Source organism: Cupressus sempervirens, chromosome 5 (genome assembly GCF_028749045.1).
Source record: "Cupressus sempervirens isolate cs-2001-9-10 chromosome 5, ASM2874904v1, whole genome shotgun sequence".
Taxonomy (NCBI): Eukaryota; Viridiplantae; Streptophyta; class Pinopsida; order Cupressales; family Cupressaceae; genus Cupressus; species Cupressus sempervirens.
Window position 1 is genome coordinate 1045772161 of NC_143122.1, and position 26492 is coordinate 1045798652.

At 34.6% G+C, this 26492-nt stretch overlaps 2 pseudogenes; both read right to left on the reverse strand.

Annotated features, from left to right (window-relative positions):
• Positions 1-5064: 5064 nt before the first annotated feature.
• On the reverse strand, positions 5065-8175 carry LOC149559519 (chromatin remodeling protein DDM1-like; annotated as a pseudogene).
• A 7737-nt stretch (positions 8176-15912) lies between these two features.
• On the reverse strand, positions 15913-18243 carry LOC149559520 (26S proteasome non-ATPase regulatory subunit 1 homolog A-like; annotated as a pseudogene).
• Between the last annotated feature and the right edge of the window lie 8249 nt (positions 18244-26492).

A 26492-nucleotide genomic window follows, 5' to 3' on the forward strand; every position in this document is an offset into this window, starting at 1 on the left:
CAAACCAAAGAAAGGCCCTACTTCTGAAAGTGACACTTTTATTCACAAAACACTACAAATTGACTATAGATCTAGAATGTAGATGAAAGATAACACACTTTCAAAAAAATGGAACCTATTTTTAACTCCAAATGTGCCCGTACTGAGCATTTGAAGTTGCAAAATGTAGGATTATGTAGGTATGGTAGCCAAAAAATGTAATTTCTAAACAATCTATGCACGAAAACCAGAAAAGAGCTACAACACTAAAAATTTTAGGAAATTCTACCCAATTATTTAAAAAAATCACACTTGATTTGGACTCTAGATGTCTAAGATATGGCCTTCTAGTGTCAAACTACAAAATCAAAAATCAATCTAGAGAGAGGTTGCACTAGCAAAAGATGGGGTTAACTTTTATGGTCATATGGCCATTACAGTAGTTCACATTTAGCTTGGAATGACGGTCAGGCAGCTACCAATTTTAAGCTATCAAACTGATGATTTTAGTGTACCTGGGCCCTTTGATGATGTTAGTATGTATGGATGATGACATCACTTGTACAAATCCATACAAACAAGGGAGGCAAAAAATGATGTGTTTTCCAACTCAATGTATGGTCTGCTGATGTGGTCTGACATGGTTGATAGGTAGGCAATGATGTGGCACTATCACACAAGCTCACATATGTGTCTGCATAGGTGCTAATGAGTCAGATAAGTTAGTTGTGCTGCTTGTAAGTGATGACAACTATTTGGGTGCTACTAACGCCATATGGCTATTGATTGGGTACTATGTTGTGCATGATAGAGGGAACAACGGGTGGGCCAAAAAAAAACCCCTTGCCAAAATCTAAATGCATAGCCACCGAGAAGTCCTTTTCATCACTGAAGGTCATGTTATGGTTGTCGCTAGAGTGTTACAACATTCATCAGTAACTATAGATGCGAGGGCTATAAATTATTTGCAAAGGCTGCATTTGTGGGTTTTATCCCATATTTACCATGGGAGAGAACCTATAGGTGTTTAAAGATAAGAAACTACAATGCACTAATCAAAGCCACTAGGTGGGTAAAGGCTTGTGCCACAATGAAGGATTTGAGTCTGGCTGATCAATGATTGGATTATATCTACAAGAAAGTATATGTTCTTGGTCATTAGGTTTGATATGGTATGGCCTATAGAGTAATAAATAATATCCTATGAAAAATTATAGAATATTCTACCAAAATTGCAGAACCAAGCCAGGGTGTCACTAGCCAGATTAGCTAAAAAAAATTTCTCTTCCTGGAAAACTAATAAATTCAAAAATACCAGTTTAGAAAATAAGATGCAAAGAAGAAAATTAATTTAGATCTGAAAAACCATTTAAGTAGATCTGAAAATGACCATACCCGAATTGCAAATTGGGCCTCTAGGTTTTGATTTGAAAAAAAAAATTGCCTCACGACCAACTTTCACCTAGCATAGGAAAATTTATAGTCGATCTTCACCAAATCAATGCTCTAGAAGTAATAAGGAGGTCAGATTTGGCTCTTGATGCTCTCAATTTTTGCAGTACTCTAGATTTGGGTTAAGGTGTTGAAGCATGAATAGTCTCAAACAACTATGTGTAGAGAATCTCCCTCAACTCTGATACCATGTAAGAATTTGGCTTAGGCTAGAATTTACCCAAGAACTAGAGAACTCAACACAAGCACATAGTAGACCTATAGAGAGAGTATGATCAAAATGATGATATTCATTCAATATGCCATATCAAGAGTACACTAAGAGTGCCTATATATAAAGGCCTCAAGAGAGCTTCTAGAATGCATAGAAGTTAGTATCATGATAATTCATACAACCAAGCACATGTCCACTAGATATGAGTTATCCTCCATTAAGCAAAGAATTAAGTGAAATGATGTGAGGATAAGCCTACAATGTTGTAGCACACAAATCAGTGGTGTAGACAACATGTGCTAAATTAGGAGTGTGGATAACTATGTTCTCAACATGACAACTCAGTGAATGATGTAAACTCTAGTGTTGTAGACACCATGTGCATAATTAGAGTTGTATACTTTTGTGAGAGTACACAAACTCCTAAGTGTCTCACTTAAATAAATAATAAAATAATGCAAAATAATAAAATAATATATTAACCTAAGTAAACTTAGGTAAGTGTAAATAGTAAATACTTATTTACACCGAAAAATAGTTAGAGTGTGGTTTTGACCATAGTTAAATTTTATGGTGGGGTTTGGAAAGGTAGAAAGGTCATTTGACTAATTTTCTAAAAATATGCAAAAAGTTGGAAAAGTTGCATTGAGGAACTTTGTGATTTTTAAAAGTTTCTTGAGAAACTTTTTGAAAAAAAATTCAAGTCATTAGGAAGGAGTTCAAAGGAATAGATAACCACTCCATAACCCCATATAAGGCTGGAGAATACCTATGAGAAGGGTTGGAAGTCCATTGTACGGATGGTGTGTTTTTGCAATCAATAGTCCAAAGCATTTTATGAGCAATTTTCTTGTTTTTAGTGACATTAGGTAGTTAGGTGTGCACGATCTTTATTGTAGCTTTTTCATCTTTGGTCTACATTTTTTTCTTGAATATGTACATTGGTAGATAGGATTTGTGATTAATTTTATTACCTTTTGTAAAATTCTTTGTGTTTTATAATGTCATTGGTTTTGTCTAGGCAGTCCTTGAAGATGGAGTTCTAATTCACTTCCCAACCATTCAATCTATAAAGAATCTTGGGGATACACTAGTACATTTGAGGCCATTTTTCAACCATTATTGGTCCAAATTTTGATCCAAATTTTGACCAAATTCATCTGACCCATTGGTCGAAATTTTTTTGGTCAAAATTTTGACCAACCTACTGGTTGGTCAAAATTTTGACCATTACATTGGTTGAAAACCTTCTAGAGCCATGGTGCAAGTTCTATCAAGAATTGGTCAAAATTTCAACCAATGAAGGTAGAAAATTTTGACCAATAAAGGTAGAAATTTTGACCAATAAAGATTAAAAAAATCAACCAATGAAGGTGGAAATTTTGACCAATGAAGGTAGAAAACACCCAGGCATTGGTGGAAATTTTGACCAATTAAGGTAGAAATTTTGACCAATGAATGTAGAAAACACCCAGGCATTGGTAGAAATTTTGACCAATGAAGGTAGAAATTTCTACCAATGCCTAGGTGTAATTTTTTTTTCAAGCATTCTATAAAACAGTTCACATGCCTTGCGTATGATATGACATTTTTCATGCATCTGCACTCTCTCATCCAGCTGATGATGGATTACGGAGAGCGACCTGAAACGATGATGGTAAAAAAAACACAAAATCAAATCCAAAATGAACTTGCATCAAAATGGATTGTGCAAATCAATATTGTTAATTTTTCATGCATGTCTACCAAGACAATCACAACTTAAATATATGATAGATTACAGAGATTGACCTGAAATGATGATGGTAAAAAACACACAAAATCAAATCCAAAATGAACTTGCATCACAAATGGATTGTGGAAATCCGATATTGTTAATTTTGCATGCATGTCTACCAGGACAATCACAACTTATATATTTAAGTTGTGATTGTCCTGGTAGAAATGCATGCAAAGTTAACAATATCGGATTTCCACAATCCATTTATGATGCAAGTTCATTTTGGATTTGATTTTGTGTGTTTTCTACCGTCATCATTTCATATCACTCTCCATAATCCATCATTAGCTGGATGAGAGAGTGCAGGATGCATGCAAAATTTCAATTCATGCTCAAGGCATGTGAACTATTTTATAGAATGCTTGATAAACATTGACAGTAACTAATCAAACTATTGTAAACATCGACAGTAACTAATATGCTTCTTCATTAATATGCCCGATACAATAAGAAAACTTGGCAACTATGCACATCAAGTTATATGCTAAAAGGAAATCATTTAGGAGATATAGAATTTGAACAACCATATGTTAAGATTCTACATTTTGTATCACTTCCTTGAGTCTGACAGTTGAGAATAAGTTTATCATCCTCCTTGTAGTATGTTTCGATGGCTTGAACATCCACAAAAGTTCCAGCGTCTCAAATTTGTAGAATATGAATTGTTTGGTAGCAAATGGACATGATTGACAATAAATCATCGTATAAAAAGACTCCCATGTGAAGCATGAATAGAAAAGGAAATTAATATGGGTGATAGGGAAGAGAATTCAATAATAGAGGCTCTTAACTTTATTTATAGTCATGATATGGGTGATGCACAACTACCTCTTGGATTCACATTCCATCCCACTGATGAAGAGCTCATAACACATTATCTCATTAGAAAGGTTTTAGACAGCAAGTTCATAGGAAGGGCCATTGTTGAAGTTACTTATAATACATGTCAATTCTAGTCATTCCATGAATATCAAGCCCCCATACTCATGTAATGATTTCCTTTATTCTTATATTCTATTGCAGCAAGTAAATAGTTAAAAGAAGTCACTAGTTCTACAATTGGTGTGGTAGCAAGTTTAACACAATGTGGAAAACATCAATTAGAAATGTGGATGGTTAATAACTCCTATCAATGCATTAATAAATAAAACCAATTTGATTTGAGGCTCCAAATGATCAAGGAAATCTTGCAAAAATTGAAGTTTTATTGCTTGTGGTATTACACCAATCCATACACTTGACTCCCTCTTCTATATCTATAATAGTGGCTCCCTCTTACATATATAAGACTTCACAATATAACCAATTCAACCAACTATTGTTGGGTTGAAAGGTTCCTTGTGAGATGAATTTGAACTAATGGTATCATCTGAGGAACATCCACAAAACTTCTAACAAACAAAAACCTTGATGATGGATTCAGTATCTGCCACCAATTTAGAAAGATTCTTACTTGTCTAAGCCACTTGTTGGTTCATCCAGAAATAGCAACCTTGGCCTCATTAGAATTTCTAAGGCAATGATCACTCTCCTCTTTTCTCCACCACTGATTCCTATGGGAGTGTTGGCACATTCCTAAAGACCCATTTCCACAAGTGTAGACTCTACTAGTGTTGATTTCTCTATCTAGGGCATTTTATCAGCGAGCCTTACATGAGCTAACCTCAACGAGTGAGACAAAAGTAGAAGCCATCATTGCAAATGATTTTCTTGCATCAAATATGAGTGCTCCCCATTGGAATGGATAGGGAATCCTTATCCTACAGAATAACAAGAATGAGTAAAAACTGTTTTCAAAAATGTTAACTTTTAAAACAAAATTACTATATGATCAAATTAAAATTGTTCTAAAAAATTATCTTTTAAAGAGAGCCAAGAGGAACTTCCTCAACATCCCCAAAATAACTCAGCACAACATAGCATACTATTCCCCATTAATGTCCAAGTATGAAAATGGAATACTGTAAAGAATAAGCAGTACTAGTCAGTCAAACATTCCTTCTTAAATAAAGAATATGCATATTAAAGGAAAGAATATTCTAGAATTCAAACATTTAAAAGAAATCCCCACCAAAGACATCATCTTTGAACATAATATTTCATACCTCAAGTAGAAGCAATCTTCAGGAGCAAGATAAACACCAACACCATATACCGGACCACCATTCATTAATTTGTTATTGCTAAAACCAAGTAGTATAATTGATGATATACTTGTATCAGATGCCCCATGCCATGCATATTTAACATTTGCTTTACCATGAGAATTACTTGCTATCTCAACCTGTTTATTGAAAATCTACAGCCGAGCCTATCCTAGCCTACTTGTATGTGAATTTCAATAAATACCAGTAACACTGGTTGCAAGTCCAATTTTATTTAGGCTAGTAAGGAAACAATTTTTCACAGCTACAAACTCTGTATCACAATCCATTAATTTGATCAATCTGTCCCCCAGATGTTCAAATTCATGAGTCACAAAACTAGAACATTGTTGGGATTTAGAAAGAAAATTGTTATTAATCGCACCATCCTTAACCTCATCATGCAATACCTGGCCATTCTCCAACTGAGTTGCTTTTGTAAACTAAGTTAACCTGCACTACCAGCTCTCATAGTAACCTGCATAATAAAAGAGACCTTTGGAAATTTTTAACCATTCTTTGAGAAGTTTCAATTATTTTTCAATTACAAACATCATAGATGTTAGAAGAGAAACTTACCAATGATATATGCCTAAGTCAAAATCCAGATTTACAGGCATAATAAAAGAGACCTTTGGGAATACCATAGACCTATAGATTTTCCACCCCTCTTTATAAGAATTCCACCAACCAGAGTTGCCCAGTAGTCTCCAACAGTTGAACAAAAAATCCTTACCTCTACAGAATGAGCTGTGATAAGCCTGTAGACATGTACAGGCTTTGTTTGTCCAATCCTATGACACTAGTCCATTGCTTGCAAATCCATTTGAGGATTCTACATAATCAAACTTATTATATTGATATAATTACAATAAATTTATACAAACAAATTTCAATGCAAGTTCATAACAAAAGTTCATGCATAATAAATAATGTGTTCTACTCTATAAACATGCATTAAAAATGCATACCGCAATGAAACTAATATGATAAGATTTAAACTTATATCTTACCTAGTCACTATCATAAATGATATAGGTATCTGCATTAGTGAGATTGATCCCAGGCCCACCAACTCTTGTGCTTAACAAAAAGATACGAAATTTTCTTTCTGGATCATTAAAATAATTGATCTGTATTTAAAAAGACATCAAAGAAGAATTTGTAAGAAAATTGCACATGCTTAAAGATAGTATTCCAGCAAGTCTAGAAATTTCATCCATTGAGAAAATATCAAAATCTATAATCAATGTACAATTTTGGCACCATTAGAAAATCATGCTTAGAAACTATAAAGTGCATGCCCTAAAACAGAGAAGCACATAGAACTTGAGAACATCAAGCAAACTCTTCTCTTGATTGTTGTGTTACTTGAAATCAGTACAAGAAACTTAAGGGCACAGTAAAAATGAAGGTTAACTAATGCAAATTGTTATTGGTACCTTATGTTTTCGAGCTTTCAAATGCAATATAAGTCTGTCTAACAAGCCAAATTTGCCACACTATTGAACCAACTAAGCCACTAGTGGGTAATCAACTGAAGAGAAAGGTCAATGTTAGACATAAGTTATAACACTAAATCAATTTGTCCCACTAGTAATCAGTTTCAAAATAACAAAGCTCAATTACTAATTAAATCCTTACTTGATTGATCAAACTATGATTCCAATAGATTAGGATGGTTGCAGTTCTTTCTTAGTTAAATCATCAAATTGTTTAGCTTTGTTCTGATGCCTGTGCCTTAAATAGATGAAGGAAGTCATACCAAACTTTTATTATTCAAGCAAATAAGACTGGCTAAATGGCTAATAGTACAATTTAATAAAGGAACACAACTTATGTAGGAGCTCTATAAAATAACTCTTCCAAATTAGAGAACACATTACCCTACCTCTCTCTGCCTCGCTCTGCAAGTGGGCCTCAAGTGTTTTATTGACTAAATGCTCTTGGATCTATTTTTGATGTTTCGTCATAGTTGCATACAGGATTATTTCTTTTTTCTTTGGGAGGTTTTGTTCCACCTCTTCCTTCAATATTCTAAGGAGAAATGGCTAAAGAATCAAATGAAGCTTTGAAATTACCTGAAAAGGCAACTATTGTCAATCTCAAGTACAACAACAAAAAACAAACATAAAATTAACTGCTTGAATTTGAAGCATACTTGAACTCTTCTCTTCTCCTATTCTTCCTCCTGGCCCATTCCTTTTCTATTAATATTATAGTCTCTTGACATCAAATGAACAATCAGTTGGCAGGTGAAAATCACTACATATGCTAAAGTAGATGACTTTTTAAATTGAAATAATCTATGATAACTTTTCAAGTCAAAATTGTTTATGATAATTTTTCAAGTTACATTAATTATTAGAATCTAGATACAAACAACACTGAACAATTTTGTTGAAGATTTTTGACATGAAGTGAATTCTTATAGACTAAAATATAGAGTTTTGTCACATAAATTAACAAAGAACCATCCACAATACCTGGTTGAATGGTCTTGTCTTTGTACAAAAAGCAGTCTCTAATAGTCCCTCATAATGAAGTGCACAAATAACACCAAGAGCAGTACCATATCTTGCAGTTGCAAGACTAGACAAACACATCACTAAGTTATGTTAGAATTAGGCAGAGTGTAGTGCCTCTCCCATTTGACTTTTGTAAGTCATCCTGATGAATGCAACCTTGCTGATCTTTTATTGTGATGGGATCATGATTGTGACCCTCAGTGGTCTACACTGTTGAGGTGTTTGGGTTTATGTTTCTGTATCAGTTGCTTTGATTATGCTTTTGACTGATCTTTGAGATTATGATGTGATTTTGGTTCACTGAAGTTTGTGCTACTGGTTACCAGGATCAATGTGGTATCATGAGGTTGTTCCATGATTACCTTGAGATGTGTGTAGAGATTTCACTATGTTCCATTACCATGCTACACTAGACTAGGTTCCTGTAGCAGTGGTTAGTCATGTTTATGACTATGTTTGCTTATGTGTTTTAAGTGCCTTTTTAATTTAGTGTAATCAATCTTTATTAAATGCATTAATGATTAGAAATGGATTGTTCATGTGGGATTATTTGGTTATGTGCTACAGACATTACCTTGTTATATTTATTTTTAGAGAGTTAATTGTTACTCATGTTGTGTTTACATTTTGAGATGACCTAAGGGTCATATGTTACACTTTGATTTCAATATCATAGATATTAAACTACTATGCTATTCAGTTGATCATATTGCATGATGATGCCATTTTGAGATGGCAGTGTGTTTTATGATGATATCTGGTTATCTGGTATTTGGACATACCTTTGATTATGTTAGGTGATGGATTTAATGCTATGGTTATTTACTTCATTCCTGCATTGTTATGCTTTATGCGAACGTGAGTGATATAAATAGATTGTTTTAATATAATTAAATAAATGGTTAAATTAGGTGATTTAATGCATTTATTGCTTTGGCTATATTATTATATGCAATTTCACTTCATCATGTTGTTTAGTATGCAGGATTTATATCATTGGCAGTGGCACATGGAGTAAGTGATTCAACCATTCATATTTTACCAATGTCGTCCTGGTATGGTTGACATATCCTTAATTAAATGTCTAATTTAAACCTTTTGGTGATTATTAAATCTAAACTCATTTGCATTATGTGATTAGACCAGTAAGCGTGTCTGTGCATTTAGAGGTTCACATTCTTGCGAAAGTTGTTAAGGAGATTTCTATGTTTTTGGGTTTTCGGGCTTTTTGATTGTTTTATTTTAATTTTTGGCAGCTTTTCCATAGATGCATTCCTATTTATAGGAATAGCCTATTTTCGTTTGGGTCGATTTAGTGTTTAACTAGATTGGCTGGTTAAATGCCCTAATCGATTATTCACCCAAAAAGTGAATAAGTATACAAAAAGGAATTTAATTCCTCACTTCTCACTTTCAAATTGGAGACTTGGAGAGTAAAACCCAAAATCCTCTTCATGAGGATTTACTGTTTTGTTCATTGTGGAAGCTACGGGCATGGGATCATCGCGAGGTTGAGCTCGTTGGATCCAGCTCAGGGAAACCTTAGATTGTCATAATTTTTAGCTACTTCTGCGAGATATTTATTTTATGGTTCAGATTCTTGTTTTGCCCTTTTGGCTGTGAGGTAGGGCTTTCTTATTTTATTGTTTCTGCTCTATTTCTGCTTCTATTTTTTGTAGTCGTTTGGTTGGAGGTTGAGAACTAGTGTTCCCCTCCATTTTTGTATGTTAGTTCTACTCGGTTGGGCAGGTATGAACATTTTCTTGTTTTTTGTAATGAGGGTTTGGGATTTTACGCCGTTATGTTGATCATTTTTGCATACGATGTTTGATTCCATTTATTTTTGGATTTTTTGGGTTTTTGAACCCAAAGGTCAAATGGGTTTTAATTTTGGAATTTTTCTAAAATGTAGGGTTTTTACCTCATTTTGCGTGTCACCCTATTTTTCTGAGTTTTCTTGGCACAATGTGGGTCATGGACCTAGATGATCCATTTGGATATTATTCAGACCACTTCTACACTTTTTTGTTGCATTGGGATGTGTGTTGCATCTATACTATTGACTTTGTGTTTGGTTGAGTGATTTGTTACCTGTTATGGTTTCTTTTGGACCTTTGCTTTTGTCTTGTGAATGCTAGGATTCGTGTAGAATCTATACTCTTGGATTGAGGCCGGTTGAGTGAGTTCATGATGTTTGGTCTTGTTACATCATTTGGATTCGTGTAGAATCCATACTCTCAGATTGAGGCCGGTTGAGTGATTTCATGATGTATGATTTTATTGGCTTTGGGATTCGTGTAAAATCTGTCCTTCCTGTGTTGCTTTTAGTTGGGTGTTTTCTTTGCATTGTGATCTCATTCCTTTCCTTGTGTTATGATCTTCGTGATGGTGGTGCACCACACACGAGTATGTTCACGTACATTTGTCGAGTGACTTGCGAGGCTCGATCTTCCATGGTACTTTCAAAAGTTATGATCATTGGGGTTGGGATGGGAGTATGCATGCCCATGGGCACTTATCGTAGGATGAGCATGGGTAGGGTAGGGTAGCATATGGAGGGGGCTTCTATCTTGTAGCTTGGTGACCTTAGTCCCATAGGGTTGGTGGAGGATAGGAAGTTTTAAATAAGTGATAACTAAACAAAATGTGTGACTGGTAATAAAACTTAAGATAATAAAATGGTACTTTTGTGTATTGGCCTTTCATTGAGGGAGTTGAGCTACACAGTGTATTGGCCTTCTGTTGAGGGAGTTGAGCTACACAGATCTGAGCTTGGGCTTTTTGATGCCAAGCGACTCTCCATGATGTCAGTCCCTACTTAGTAACCTATTGAGTGTCTGACCAGGACCTATACTCCTTGCATTGTCTTAGGTTCTTGGTTGCAGCCATCATATTGTCTAGCGTGAGTGTTAGCCTTGGGTGTTGTGCTTTATGTGTGTTTGTGGTTGGATCTTTATCTCCATCAGCATGGTGGTTGTGGACCTATGGGTGCCACATGGTTGGGAGGCATAGCTACCTTCACCACTACTAGGGATTGGTGTATAGAGATGATCTTTTGTCCTAGTACGACCATTACTAGATGTCTTCACTTGGTACTTCGAGTTTCGGAGTATGATTTCTTGTGATTTATGCTTTCATTGGGATGCTTGTATATCATGTTTAGATGATGTTAGTTTACTTGGCGCATTCCCTTATCATGATGTTTAGCATACGATTAGATGATGTTATTTGATTTAGTAGTATATCGATTGCTTATTATTGTTTAGCATGTGATAGATAATGTTATCTACTATAGGATTATCTTATGCTTTACTACTAGCATGTTAGATTTCCTTATGCTTATATTGTTGCATGTTTTTAGTATGACATCTCTATTACGACAGTACCGATGATCTGGTTGGTGGCTTGGGATGTTACGCGCGGGGGATGGCTAGGACCCACGATGGTCTTATGATGCTATTGATGGTTGGGAGGAACCGCGTACTTAGTTTAGTTGTTCAACTCTCTGCAATGTCTATTTCAGTGTGTTCTTTGCTGATGTAGTTTAAATGGATAGATGTTCTTCTTTTTGTGTCGTTCTTGCACTTGAGTGTTCTTTCCTCAAGCCTTTGTGGATCTAGTACTCCTTGGTGTGGAGGTTTTTTGCTCTATTTTTTGTCCTTTTTGCTTCTGGGAGTGTTTTTGTGTTTCTATGGCTGACATTTGTTCAGCATGGTGTGAGACTTTAAAAAGTATCGTAGGCCCATGTAAACTATGTCGTACGACACTGTAAAGTATCACACGCCTTCTTGAGAAATGTCGTACGATGTTGAAAATTGTCGCATGCCTTCTTGAGATATGTCATATGACACTTGAAGAGTTTCGCAGGCCTTAAGGAGAAGTGTCACCCTCCCTTAGTAAAAAGTGTCGTAGAGTTTTTGTGAAAAACCTACGCGTGCTGGAAATGGGCACTTTTCTTCATGATTTTTTCTTCTTGTGAGTTGTTTTGGATACCCTTTTGGGCATTCTTTGACTCTATGTTCTTGCATTTTTTTTTTGTTGGTTTTTGTTAAATGCAGTTTTTCATGTTTTATTGTTGTCTCTTAGGGTTTAAAATGTATCATTTAAGTATAAGTTGATGTATATTTAATTAATTCCTTATACTTAAGATATATTTTAATATATGTGATGAATCTTTTGAGATAGGTTTTAGACCTCTTAGAGATAAGTTATGGATTCTAGGAAATTTTAGGGCTTCAGAAATCCAGACTTAGCCAATTTTCAAGGCTTTAGGATTTCAGGCTTAGCCAAATTTTAGGTTTCTGCATTTTACCCCAGCTTGGTGTTTTATTGATGAGTGGTTGTTTCTTGTGCCCCCATCATGTGTTTTTTTGTTGTTGGCTTTGTTTGTGTGTGTCAGTTTGGTAGTGGTGTTTGGAGATTCGTTGGTTGCCGAGACAATGGTGAAGTCTTTTGTTACGATCGTTGTGATCCCTGTATGATTTTGTCATGTGAATTCATACTTGTAAAAAAAATTTCTTGGCTTGTATTTCATCCTTGTTTCCAAGGATCTCCGGGCAGGGCATTACACAGAGTTCACAAAGAAATAGATAGATCAATTAGTATATTTATATTTTTAATTCTTACTAGCATATATTTTTAGGTTAATCTCATTGAGAAATAACTTGCAAGGAGAGATATTGCACTCCATCATCAAAAAAAGAAGCTAAAAATAACTTCAGGACAATTTCTTGATAGTGATTATCTATATCTTTCCATTTTTTCAAATATGCATAGTTACAAAGCACACTGCTATATCCCTTCACTTCAGCATCAAAATAAATTATTAGGAAATAGCTCCACTAAAGCTTATTACTCATGCCTCATCCATATTTTAAAGTTCATGTTAATAAAGATTGTATTTTGTTCCCTATTATTAAAACAAATCAAGCAGATGTATCAATCATCTTTCCAATTCATCATAGTTAGCTTGTGGCATAGTCTTATCAAAAACTGTAAGCTAATTTAAATGTCTTGGTTTAATGTGGGTACTTTTAGAATATATAGATTTACGTTGGCACCTTGTTAAAATACAGGTTCTCCTTTCTTCAGCCCTTGGGAAAAATATGTAAATCAGACAACTTTGAAATTAAAGTTTTGAAACTCACAGAAGAAGTAAGGTCATTTGGGTTCAACCTCTTAGCTAGTCCAAAGTCTCTTATAGATTCATTATACCAATAACAATTGTGGATATTCTCGACTCACATAGTAGACCAAGCACCTTCATCTGTACTTAAGTGTCAAAAGAGTTAGATCTTGTACAAGCAATTCCCAAGAAATTAGAACATACCAAGATGGACATCCTACTCCTTTGTCAAAAAAATATTTGAGCATTACAAAGAAAAAAACACATTATATCATGTTACCATTTCCTAAGAGAAATTCTAAAATGAGTAGTAGTACAATCCCTTATTAACAAATATTAATAAATAATCAATAACTAACCTTCAAATCTCTATGAAGGATATGATTAGAGTACAAATGGTCCACTGCAAGAAGAAGCTATACAAGCCATTTATAGAGTTTCTGCTAGGAAACATGAAGCATATTTATAAATGTGCTCAGATATCAAAAAGACAAATTACATTTGGATAAGCTAATCTAGAAGCAACTTGGCTTTCACAGGATTACTACTGACTTCTTTAGGAAAATATACTCCATTTTCCTTTTTCATTATCTCAGCCCTGCATTAAAAACTCCATTTAATCAGGCATTTAAATAGGAGATAACGCTAAATACATAACAAGGAAAAACTCTTTCAAAGGAAGGAAAAGCTTACATATCCCCGCCTTCACAGTAACCTAGCACAATACATACATAGCAACCCTACAAAGGAAAAAATCAAGAAAATTATTATTAACTTTTCATTATAATAAACTCTAAACAAGTTCTAATTAAAAAACTACCTTAACCTAATTCAACCATAAGCTGCTACTTCCAAAACCTATAGCTGAGTACCATTAACTGTTAATGTTGGAATTCACTGAACAAAGAACACTACCACCTATTTACTAGCTATTAAGATAGGGGAATTGTTCCCTTTGCATTTTTGTCACATGAGAATGATGAAAACATAAGTTTCTAATAAAACCAAAGTGTCATATAACACAGACCCAAAAACTAAGAAGAGTCATTTTCTAACACAAACTCAAATAATTCTCATGTAGTGATCATTTTCTAACACACACTTGGATAATACTCATGCTCTTGGGTTCTCTATCAACAATATAGCAAGTTCACTCTTTGTAATGAGAACCATGAATCTGACTTGAAAAAAAAAATCAATCAGGAAATGCTTCCAATTAGTAAATTTTTTAAGCCACTTTTGGCAACTTTTTAAAGCTAATTCAACAAAGATTCTTGTCATAAAGCATTGGTGCTACCATAAATTGGCTGTAGTTATGAGATAGTAAATTCAATTAACTAGCTAGACATAACTATGCATTGTATGAAATTGAATAGAGTTGCTTTTATATGTATAGAAAAAATTTGCACAGTTACATTTAGTTCGTTGTGAGTAGAATGTGATGATGGCCATGTTCATGATATTATCTGCATTCCATCACCTATAAATGTGCACCAAAATCCTTTTCAATTGACATGGCAATAGCCATAATCATGGTGATGATACATGTTCAAGCTCTATAACAATATTTTTAAGGCTAGCAACATACAAGAAATTGGTACATTAATCATTGGGTAAGATAGCATGGGTACATTAATCATTCAAGATACAATAATAAAAAAGATTCAAGATGATATCCATGAAATGCACATTTACAGTCAAGCCCTAGAAGCATTCTAATAAGATCTTAGGACAACACTTCAACATGGATGATTGCTGATCGCTTATCTCATTTCATGATAACACTTTGGAGTTAAATGTAGCTTATCCAATGTCATTGCTAGAGAATTGGATGTTGAAGAGGGCCCTGAAATAGTTAGAAAATATCGAAGACATTAAATTTCATGGTGCATTTTCTACTAATGGTACTATTGCTGCTTTGACGAAATTTATTGATGTCTTAGAGAATAAATTTTTTTATGGAGTTTTGATGGATTAGAACACCTCTTCGTACAGGTCTCTAAATGGTTCAAGTTTTTGGGTTGTGCTCCTGTGCAACATGCTGCTTCATGAGTTGTGGGTACTATCTTTTAAGGTAGGCTTCCTTTTTTCTCTATGGTTTCTTTGAGTTTGCTAGATTTTTTGACAAAATTACATTTTTTTTCATGGAGATTGTACATCTATTCATTTTTTGGTATGGTTGTCTGTAGTATTGCATAGAGTGGGAGCTATGGGTTCTATGGTATTTCTTTAGTTTGTAAGGCTTTGGTGGTATGGCTATAGTGTTAATTGCTCTGAGTGACTTTGCTATTGGCATAGTTGCTGCTATAATACCATATTTTTTTCAAATTTTGTTGGGCTGGAGCCACATATGTATTCACATTAATATAATTTTAAGGAAAAACAATGTGAATTACAATTACACGGGATACAAGAAAAAGGGCACATACATTACTAATGCAACTTGATCAGTTACTATTAGTCTTCAAAATATAATCTGGAACATTTTAAATTTCCTCTACATTAGACATTTAAAAGCCTCAAAACCCTTGAATTAATCATGATGTATTGGACAACATCCACTAATGCCATAAGAAAGAAATTGCAACTAGAGAGAAACAGATTACCTCCAATAAAATTTTATTCATGACATACCTGTTAGACTTGGGACATGCACACCAGTAGCAGCTAAGACCTCTTTTATCTCAGCCTCAATATTGTGAAGATTTGTTGCAGGACTTCGAACCCTTCACATTCCCACGTGCATTACCCTCATCAATAACAGTTTTTTGATCAGCATCTTTCTTTGCTCTGACTTTAGCCTTTGCTAATATAGACATATAGACAAAATGGTAGTAGGCAATTTTATAGCTGAATTTTTTGTTAGAGGTGTTGTGGGATGAGGATATTCAAATAGTGAGGGCATAGCTTTTGACAAAAATTCAAACTTTGGGACCTTCAAATCATAGTTGAGCCCAATGAAAGTAGTAGGAGCAAAAGAGAGACTCAAGAAATATATGAGGGGATACCAATACCAAAATTGGCTAAATACTGCCATACCAACAACAACAATAATTATATCATGCTTTGTCCTAGAAAGAAACTTGATGGTCACATTTTGACCACCTGCATCTAAAATACCTAATGCAAAAATTGTACCCATCTTGCTCATGGTATCTTCATGCTTGTCAAGAATTATCTTCTCAAGTTGGGGCCTGATATTTTATAAATGAAAAATAACCAAGTTAATTAAAATGAATCCTGGAATCACAATGCCAAAAAGAATGTATGGCTGGAAGAGACCCTTATTGCAATAAAAGATCCCAATAGAAAACAAGTTGAAATCCTAAATTTTTAAAAATGTTCTTGAGATGGAGAATCTTCATTTGGTGTTCACATTTTTCCAATTCAAAAACATCAAATAATTTAAAAAATTAAATTTACAGCATCACCAACACGAGGTTCACATGCCTCATTTGTTTGCATAAGAACCATAGCCATGGTTATAAGAGCACCTTGACAAACAAAGTCTACAACATTTGATGTTAACGGCTCCAGTAGAGAAATAGTCTCACTTAAAGCTGTGCCTGCACAAGAGATACCTACAACCAGAGCCACTCCATATCTGACATGTGGATTGTATGATTCATACAACAGAGATACTATTCTTGGAGTTTGTAAAAATTGCTTTTAAATTTTATGTTGTTGTAAAGAATCATGATAATCTTAGAAAAGTTTTAAAATATTCATTTCTGGCAAACCACCTTTGGCCAAATTTAAGTTATAAAAACATATAGGTGTACAATGATACCAAAGATACAAACTTGCTCAGGCTCAAAGTATAGAACAAAACTAAGTGCCATCACCGTAGTTCTTCTCACATCATTACTGACATATGAGACAGCAAAGTGTAGATGATGAAAAATGGCTTTTTTATTTGTTGTGCCTCTATATGCCAGAGCCAAAGCATAGATTCCACAATAACGCAGAATTGGATCGTGACCCCTAGTCATTTTCTCTATAAGGGTATCATCTTCTTCTTCCCTTCCATAGACAGTTAGTGCCTTTCCAAGGGCTAGGCCTCTATTCATGTTCACAAATTAAAATATATTCCCAGAATCTAAAACGTAAAATTTTGAATAACTCCTCTAATGTTGTGTTTGCAATTAATGCTAATTTAATAAAAATTAAAAACCAATGGTACCTTATAATCTTCTCATGTTGAATATCATGTGCATATGAAAGCATTTCACTTGCCTTTTCACTTGAAGTACCAACCATAAGCAATCCCATACTGATACCTGCAGCCTCTCCAGCAACTGCACTATCTGAATAAAGAACATTTTTGATATCATCATAAATCTCTTCATCGACAGTTCCCAAAGTAGCCAATCCCAACCCCAAACATGCACCATGCTGAATTACCTTTAAAAAATAGTACATATCTGGTATAAGTGGCTTGAAAGTATTATGTCTTAAGTTGAGTAGTTGTTTAAATCACTTAGAAAGTTGGACGTGTTTTGGAACTAGTTAAAACTTGAGAAGACTCACTTCAACACTAGTACTACATAGGATCTCATAAAGAAATTGTTTGATTCCTTTGTTGTGGTTGGCATGAATAAGCCCTAAAGCATATAGAGCCCCACCCTTAGAATATGGGTTTCCACCACTAGTTGAACCATTGTGAGGAAGATATGGAGCCATCAAAGATCAACCTTGTTGAAGGTGACCCCAGTGAATGACCCCCAAACCAGCAGTAGCACTGAACTTTGCCCAATTTGTTGCCCTGCTAAGCCATTCCTGGCAAAAAAAGTTAAAAATTTAGTTGCATGCATTTGACAAAATCCTATGAGTTAGCCAAATTAACAAGGAAAAGAAAGACACATCACTAGATTTTCTCTCAAAAATGTGTCTACAGTGGTTCTAGCATGCATGAGTGCATTGGCATATATGGTGGCACTATGGCATACACTGTTTCACATTTCAATAGATTTCTTTATTCTCTTCAAAATGAGGAGATCTAACTTGCAACATCCATTCATTCCTTTGATTGTATAATTTGAGCTATTTGGTAAGTGATAATTAAGTGATTATTGAATAGATGACTACTGTTGTAACAAATGTTGGTTTGCTAATGATGATTGAATGAATGTTGGTTTAAAGAATGATTTTTTGGTTGACTATTTTCTTTATTCAGTAATTTACTTTTGTGGATTCACATAATCAAGAGTGATGATTGATAAGCAATCCTTGGATGTTTGGAAAGATTTCTCCTTTATTAGTGAAAGGGTCACCACATCTCATAAGAATTGAGTCACCACCCTCTATTGCTGCCATTGAGAACAATAAATTATTTTCCAAATGTATCTCCCTTGGATGTCCTCAAGTGTAACCATTAAAATGACTTGACTATCTATGACCATACAGTAACTGTAATTCTAATTCATCTAATATCTCTAATGTTTTAAATGAAAAAATGCCCATCATAAAGAACATGTTATCTAACTAATGTCTGGCTTTTTTTTGACTTCGTTTAACAACATTCCCTAGTCCAACCAAGGTTTCCATGAGATCTAAGATGTTATTTGGAACACTTTCAATATGTTTAAACTAATGGTAAGGATGGGTTCATACTTGATTACATAGTTTCTTCACAAATAGGGCTACTAGAAGAGCCCCAAATAGGCCTCCTTCCAGATTTGTAGGGCTTATAACTCATTCCCCTCAAAGATTCAATTCACCTGCTCTAAAGAACATTTTCTCCATTAGAACCATTTCTTTTGTATTTTATATCTAAACCCTTGTTAGGATTAGTTGAAGATCCTACATTGCAAAATCATTCATTATTTGAAAGAAAATTGATAGATCAAATTGAAATAGTATAAGTTCCTTTGTGGGTTACCAACAAGATGACATTATTCATGGAGTTACATCCAATATAAAATCACTAGTTTTCTATGTAAACCTTGGGGTTGTCCTAGCTTATCATACATGATAAATTGTTTAGCATCTCTAAGGTTTCCTTGTTCTAGAGAATATTGAATGCTTGGTGTTTTATTCTCCATTTGCTAAGAGTGTCACAAAACACCCATCAACAGGATCCTAAGAAATTTTTGTGCCTCAAGTGAGCTCCCAAGTCCTTCCTAGGCATGAGCAATGTAATATTTAAGTGCCTCTATAGTTGGCGGTTGCTAATTTTGGACAATGGTTAGCTTGCTCAGTTCAGTTGAAGAATATTTGGCTAAGTTAGAGCGTTAATGTAGAAAAATTATCTGAAATTGCAGTTAAATAACCAAATATTTAGGATTTATATTTCAAAAAGGAAGCACCTGCCAAACATGTGTTTAGCTGTAGATGAGTTAAGATTGGACAGGTGGGAGTAGGTCATTGATCTTTTGGTAGGACTCTATCATTCATTTTGTCCTTAAAAAGTAAATCACTATTCAGAATAGAAAGAGTGAATAAGATTATTCCAAAATGTGTTTTAATATATGTTTGACTTCTTGCACAATATTCTTTTTTTCTGATCTCAATGGTTTTTGCTATCTTTATCTAAAATATGTGTAAGCTTTTAAACGGGCAAAAAATAGCTTCATAAGTTTGTGCGCACACAACACAATCACTGCACCCATCTTAGCTATTGATTTTGTGTGAATGCTTGAACCTTGTCTTCATTAACTCCAGTCACAATCAATTTCATCGATCTTAATCAACATCAGAATCCATTAGTGAGACCGCCTTTTTTTGGCCATTCTTTCCAATAATATTCATGCGCCCCAATGGAATCTTCCACAAAATAGATATTTGTATCTATTTTTGACATTTCATCAAATAATTAAATAGTCTTGATCTATGCTAGCAAGGTCTTCAATTGCATTGTTCCTCATAAGTTCTTGTGGTTCTTACCTTCCTAAGTTTCTTCTATTTCATACCTACAGTGACCACAAATACTTTCCATTTTTACTCAAATGATTCTAATGTAAAATCATGCAATTACCTTTGTTGTACATAGCTTTACTAGGTTAAGTGAGAACCATTTCCTCCTAGCTCTACATACCAGTTTTAGTTCTATTATTTTTTATAGACATCATCATACTTGATTTTATAATCCCATAAATGTGGAATTCCAGTGCCACTGTGGTTTTGCTTGAAATTTGTACATAAGTGCATTTTCATCTAAGAAATTATAAACCTCAAACTACAAGCATTGTGAATATCGTACACATGCATCATTTAAAGCATAACAAAAATTATATTTTTAATTATGCTGATATAAATTCTAATAATTTATTTTCGAGACAAAAAGAAAATAGAAAAACAAAATTAAATTAAAAAATAGTGTGATTTCATAAACATATTAGCTCTCCCAATTTCAAATTTCTATAAACCAACATGAGACATCTCGAACCTCGAATGAAGAATAACGCTAATCTGCATATATCAATTTGCATAGAAAATGAGGAAAATGGATTTTATTTCCCCAATGGAAGACCCATAATTAACAAAAGATACACTCAATTCAACTAAAGAGCGACAGAAAGGGAGAGGAAATAACCTACCAACAGATGCTCTCCTCATTGTCCCCAAGCAAGGAACCGATTGTAAGCTAGCTCTCACATTTCCTGCTAGCCAAACACCTTCCCAGTTCCTTTAAGTATCTCCCTTCACTTTCTTTTCCTTCCAGCGATGAATAGCCTTCCTGAAAAAATGTTGAGTCTCATGATGAGTCCATGGAGTAAAATGGAACTTTACTAAAAGAAACCCATAAGTATCTATATGCATCTAAATTTATCAAATCAATGGCATAGTTCAGTTTCCAAGAAATTCAAAAAAATCATTATTATAAACTGAAGATAAAACCTGATTCCTTCTTATCCTTCCATATAAGAAGACAAAATCTGATTCCTCCTTATCCTTGCACATCTGAGTTAATGCAATTTGTCATGGTGAAAGGATATATGTACAACTTATTTCATGTAGCATCACCAATAATCTCCACAAGAACATTGTCCTTGATCAAAATGATGGAACCGGTTTGCATCTCTCACAACAATTTCTCTTGCCATAACTTTGGAGATAAACTTGGTTGTAGTGTGGCAATCAGCACATACTCGAAGGTTCTTGACAATTCTAATGGTTTTTTTAGGGGAAGCATTTAACAACCTGAATGTAATTGTTGTCTTCTTATTATGGTAGCAAAGGAATGCTTCTTTTTCCTCCCCCTCCACATTATTCAATACTTGTCTTGAATCTAGAAAATACCCTATTGCCTTCATCTCCCAAGACAAATTTTGTAGTGTTGCATAGCTCTTCTGTGTTTGCGGATGAGATTTATCTCCTACACAAAAAAGATGCATCATTTTATGGACTTCAATCCAACTACATCCATGTATCTTTTTAGTTACTCTGTCTTTCATCAATGTCCTTACTTTCTAGGCATCACCCCACCTGCCCACTTCAGAATAGATGTTTGATAGAAGAACATAAGGTGTAGTATTTTCAAGATCAAGGTCAAGAAGGAGAGTTTATGGAAATGCCCCAAGCCCTATATTTTTATGCAATCTACAAGTACCAATCAAACATATCCACACAACCATAGAAGGTTTAGTTGGCATTTTGATGATAAAATTTAGAGCATACTCGAGATAGCTTGCATGACCAAGAAGGTCAACCATGCATACATAATGGTCCATAATAGGTGTCATGTCATAAAGTTCATTCATGCTACTAAAGTATTTATAGCCCTTGTCTAATAAACCTCCATGGCTACATCCAAATAAAACCCAAACTAAGCTTACATGATTAGGATATGTCCAGAGTGTTTCATCAGGTCAAAAAGTTTAAGAGCATCCTTACAAAATCAATGCATTACATATCTCGTTAACATTGCATTCTATCAGATTGCATCCCATTGAGGAATTTTGTCAAATAGTTCACGTGCCTTTTGCATGTGTCCACATTTTGCATACATGACTACCAGGGCATTTACAATTACATACATGACATCAACATCAACAATGGGGTTGTATGTGTTAAGTAAAACATCAACCGCCTCCTCCAGTCATCCCTCTCTACACAATACTCCCACATTAAAATTGAGATTAGAAATGGTTGGCATTGTATAATCATACTTGAAGCCTATGTCATTTATTTTAATCCCTATTCTACCATAGTTATAATGAAATGCTATCACTGTTTCATACTCTTACGGGTTTTGGAGCCCTTCGTTTATTTCTAGAAACCAGGTCTCATATTGATACTTGACATGCCAGAAGAAAAATCTAGCTACTCTGGAAAACTCCCATGCTGCTTTGGTGAAGGATTCCATCTATGTAAAACTTATCTCAAGTATTATCTACCATGTTATATAATTGATGATTCATTTTACCACTTTGTTTCTTCCCAGATTTAGCACATTAAACTTTTGAGTTTTCTCCTGAAAATTGAAGTTGTTGCTTTAATAAAAATTTATTCAAGTTTTTCAATGAAATGGCAGCTTACCTATATTTTTTAACTTTTGGATGCAAGAGATTGTATTACAATTCGAATGATCTACTATTCCATGCAATTTATAGAATGACAATTCCAATGATATCATCCACGATTTTGAACTTCTTCTGCCCCAATAAACCAATGTGCTTGGTGATTACCAGAGAGGCAAATTTTTGCATGGATTACTAGACACAGCAATGAAACCCCAGCAAAATTTCCCACGCAAATGAAGCCCAGCAAAACTTCTCATGCTTATACAAAGCTTTATGCATTATAAACCCTTTTTTTTTTTTAATAACATAATGTGATTTTCAAGTTGGTCAAAATTTCGACCATATCGGGCATATAATTTTTATTTTCAACCAATGCGAGAATGAAAACCAAAAAAAAAAAGGAATTCATAGCATTGGTCAAAATTTTTGGTAGAAAAACAAGTACAAATGTACTAGTGATAGTGATTAGAATGCATGTACTTCATTTGTATAGAACCAAGGATCCTCAAATGCAGAGAAGCCATTTTTAAGGTTGTATCCTAGTTTAGCCTATGGTGAGTTTGACTAGGGAAGAGCACATGTAGAAGTGTGTGATGCTTGCAAGGGAATGAAGATAGAGTCCTAATTTATTTTGGAAATTGGAGAAGAAGGACACCATCATCCCATGAAGGAGATAAGTGTAGACCAATCCCATAACCATCCCAAAACAAACTTTCTTGTTGAACTAGTTAGTTAAGCCTAAAAAACCCTATCTTCACCTAATTTGGATTAGGGTAATGGATGGGAGAGTATAACCCAAAGACCCCAAAAATATTGAAGGGTATTCCAAATGGACCAATAAACCTACAAAAAAATTTAGGGTTACTTTGGAAGGCATAGGAGAAAAACCCTATTTTCTTTCTTTAGGAGGCCTAATTAGGGTTGTTGGCCTATTAGGCCTATTTGTGATTGAAGTAAGAGATCAGATGGGAAGATGAACTTAGTGGGAGGCTAAGCATACCTACTTATTTGAATAGAATTATTTTTAGACACCTACATACCTTTGCAAGGATTAGTCCATGATTTGGGGGTTGTGACCCATTAAGCTTGTTTAAGAGCTAAGATGAAGGAAATGTGATGGCATCAATTTTTAGCTTGGTAGAGTGATCTTCATTATATTTGGGTTGGCCAATGAGACTAGGAGAACATTAGGAACACTATAGTTCTATAGGTGTAAAGTGCTAAGGAAGGACCACCCTAGAAGTCATGTAAGAAGACTAAGATCATGATTGAGTGAGTGACTCATCCAACCTCCCCATCATAGTGGTATTTGAGCAAAAAAAGATTTGGCTTGTGGATAGATTTTTCAAATTGAAGAAGAATTAGTAGGTGAAACCATAATAGTTACCAATGCAAAAATAGGAAAGAAGATGCATGAGCAAGAGAAAGAAAAAAATTTCTTAGGGAGAGATTATCCCAACTAGAGGATAAGTTCAGTCATGTGGAAGAAAAGACTGATGAAGTCAAGGAAAAGGTGGATGAAAAATAACCTAAATTTTTAGTAGGTCAAAAAGTTCCTATACGAGACCCTTTTTCTCCTAGAGGAGCCTTTCTTGAAGGAACTAAAGGCTATGAGTGGGGAGGAACTTGAGGGCATTCCATTGTTTATTATAAATATGGAGGCAAATCTAGTCATGGACTAGATAGAAAGGATGGAAAAGCATTTTGAGTGAGATGGCATCATTGAAGCTTAGAAAGTCAAGGTGGAACAACCAAGATTGAGAGGCTCTACTTTGACATGGTGGAAATTCATTTAGGTGGAGAAAGAGAGAAAGAAGGAAAGAAAACTATCACCTCATGGAAAGGAATGGTTTTGAAGGTGAGAGAAGCATACATGGTAGAGGATTATGAGATCTAGTTGTATCAAAAGAGATAGAATTTGAAGCAAAGGGATCTTGATGTCAGTTCCTCCACTAAGGAGTTCCAAAAGCTTTGTAAGAGGTCACATGATGTAGAGGATGAAAACCTTAAGGTGGCTAGATACCTTAGTAGCCTAAGGTGGAAAATCCAAGAAGAGATGACTCTTATTAGCCCTAAAATAATAAATCAATACTATCAATTGGACATAAAGATTGAAGGAAAAAAAAAAGAGGAAGCATGATCATTTCTCCAAATGTAGAGGCATAGGAAGAAATAAGAGAGGGCATAGAGGTGGTTAACAAGATAGAGGAACTAAATCAAAAAGCCAAGGGGAGCCCAAAACTCCTAAGCATGGGAGTGAAGCTACTCCAAGAGGAGGCCATGGAAGAGGTACGGGATCTCAAGTAGGTTCCAATAGAGGAAGGGGTTTAGGAAGAAGAAACTCCTATTTTTCTAGCATGAAATTCTATAGTTGTGGATAGTTGGGTCATCCTACTTATAGGTGTCCAAAGAAGGCATCCTCTTCTAACAGTGAGAAAAGGATTAGTTATCCTCAAGAAGACACATCAAGTGTCAAGTCACCTAAGATCAATCACATTGAGTTAGAAATGGGGGAAAACCTAATTTTTAGAAGGGTTTTGGTTAGACAACCTATAAAGGAGGAGCTAAAGAAAAGGAGAGCCTTGTTTAGAATAAGGTGCAAGATACTTGGTAAAGTGTGCAAGGATATTGTGAATTCAAGGTCAACAGACACATCATCTCTAAAGAGGTAGTAAAGAAGCTCAAACTTGAGAAGATACCCCACACCAATCCTTACAAGTTGACATGGTTGAACAAAGAGAAGAGTGTCCTAGTGAATGTATAAGCATGGGTAGAGTTCTCTATCCGTGGATACAAGAATAAGATATTTTTTGTGTCTTTCCTATGGATTCTTTCCATCTTCTATTGGATAGACCATGAAAATATGATAGAGTTGTCATTTATGATGGAAAAGAGAATACCATTTCTTTTAAGAAGGATGGTATAACATTCAAGATACAATTACTGATATGGAGGATGAAGAACCCCAAATGAAGACTCCTAGTGTATTGTTGAGTAGTGGCAAGGAGTTTGTAAACATTCTACAAGAAGGTGGTGGAGGATATGCTATCATGGTACAGCCTAAGAAGGTAGAGAAGGTCACACCAACCTCTATACTAGAGGAGGTGTAAAATTTGCTTTGTAAGTTCAAAGAAATCATCAATGATGGAACGCCTACAACCCTAGCTCCTAAAGGAGCTAGTTGCCATCAAATTGAATTTATCCTAGGAGCCTCATAACCTAATAAGGAAGCTTACAAGATCACTCTAGAGAAGAACGAAGAAGTGTCTAGACAAGTGTAAGAGTTGCTAGATAGGGGGTTGATAACAAAAATAATTAATCCTTTTACAATACTAGTGGTATTGGCATCCAAGAAAGGTTATAAGTGGACACTTATTATGGATTATAGGGATATCAATGGCATCAAAATTAGATATAGGTTTCCCATACCTAGGATTGAAGACTTAATGGATTGTATAGGAGGATCTAGGTACTTCACTAAGTTGGATTTAAAATGTGGTTACCATCATATTAGGATCCAATAGGGAGATGAATGGAAAAAAAACATTGAAGACCACTAAAGGGTTGTATGAGTGCATACTTATGCCATTTTGATTTAAAAATTCTTCTAACACATTCATGAGGCTAATGAATGAAGTTCTTAAGAACTACATTGACAAGTTTGTAGTTGTGTACTTAGTTATGTAGTTGTCAAGTAAAAACCTAGTGTGTTCTTTCATCTTCTTCAATCTTAAACACTAAATAGAAAAAAAAAATGTTTATTGTGTGTTTTTTATAACTAAAAAATAGCACACGTTTTTTAGCTT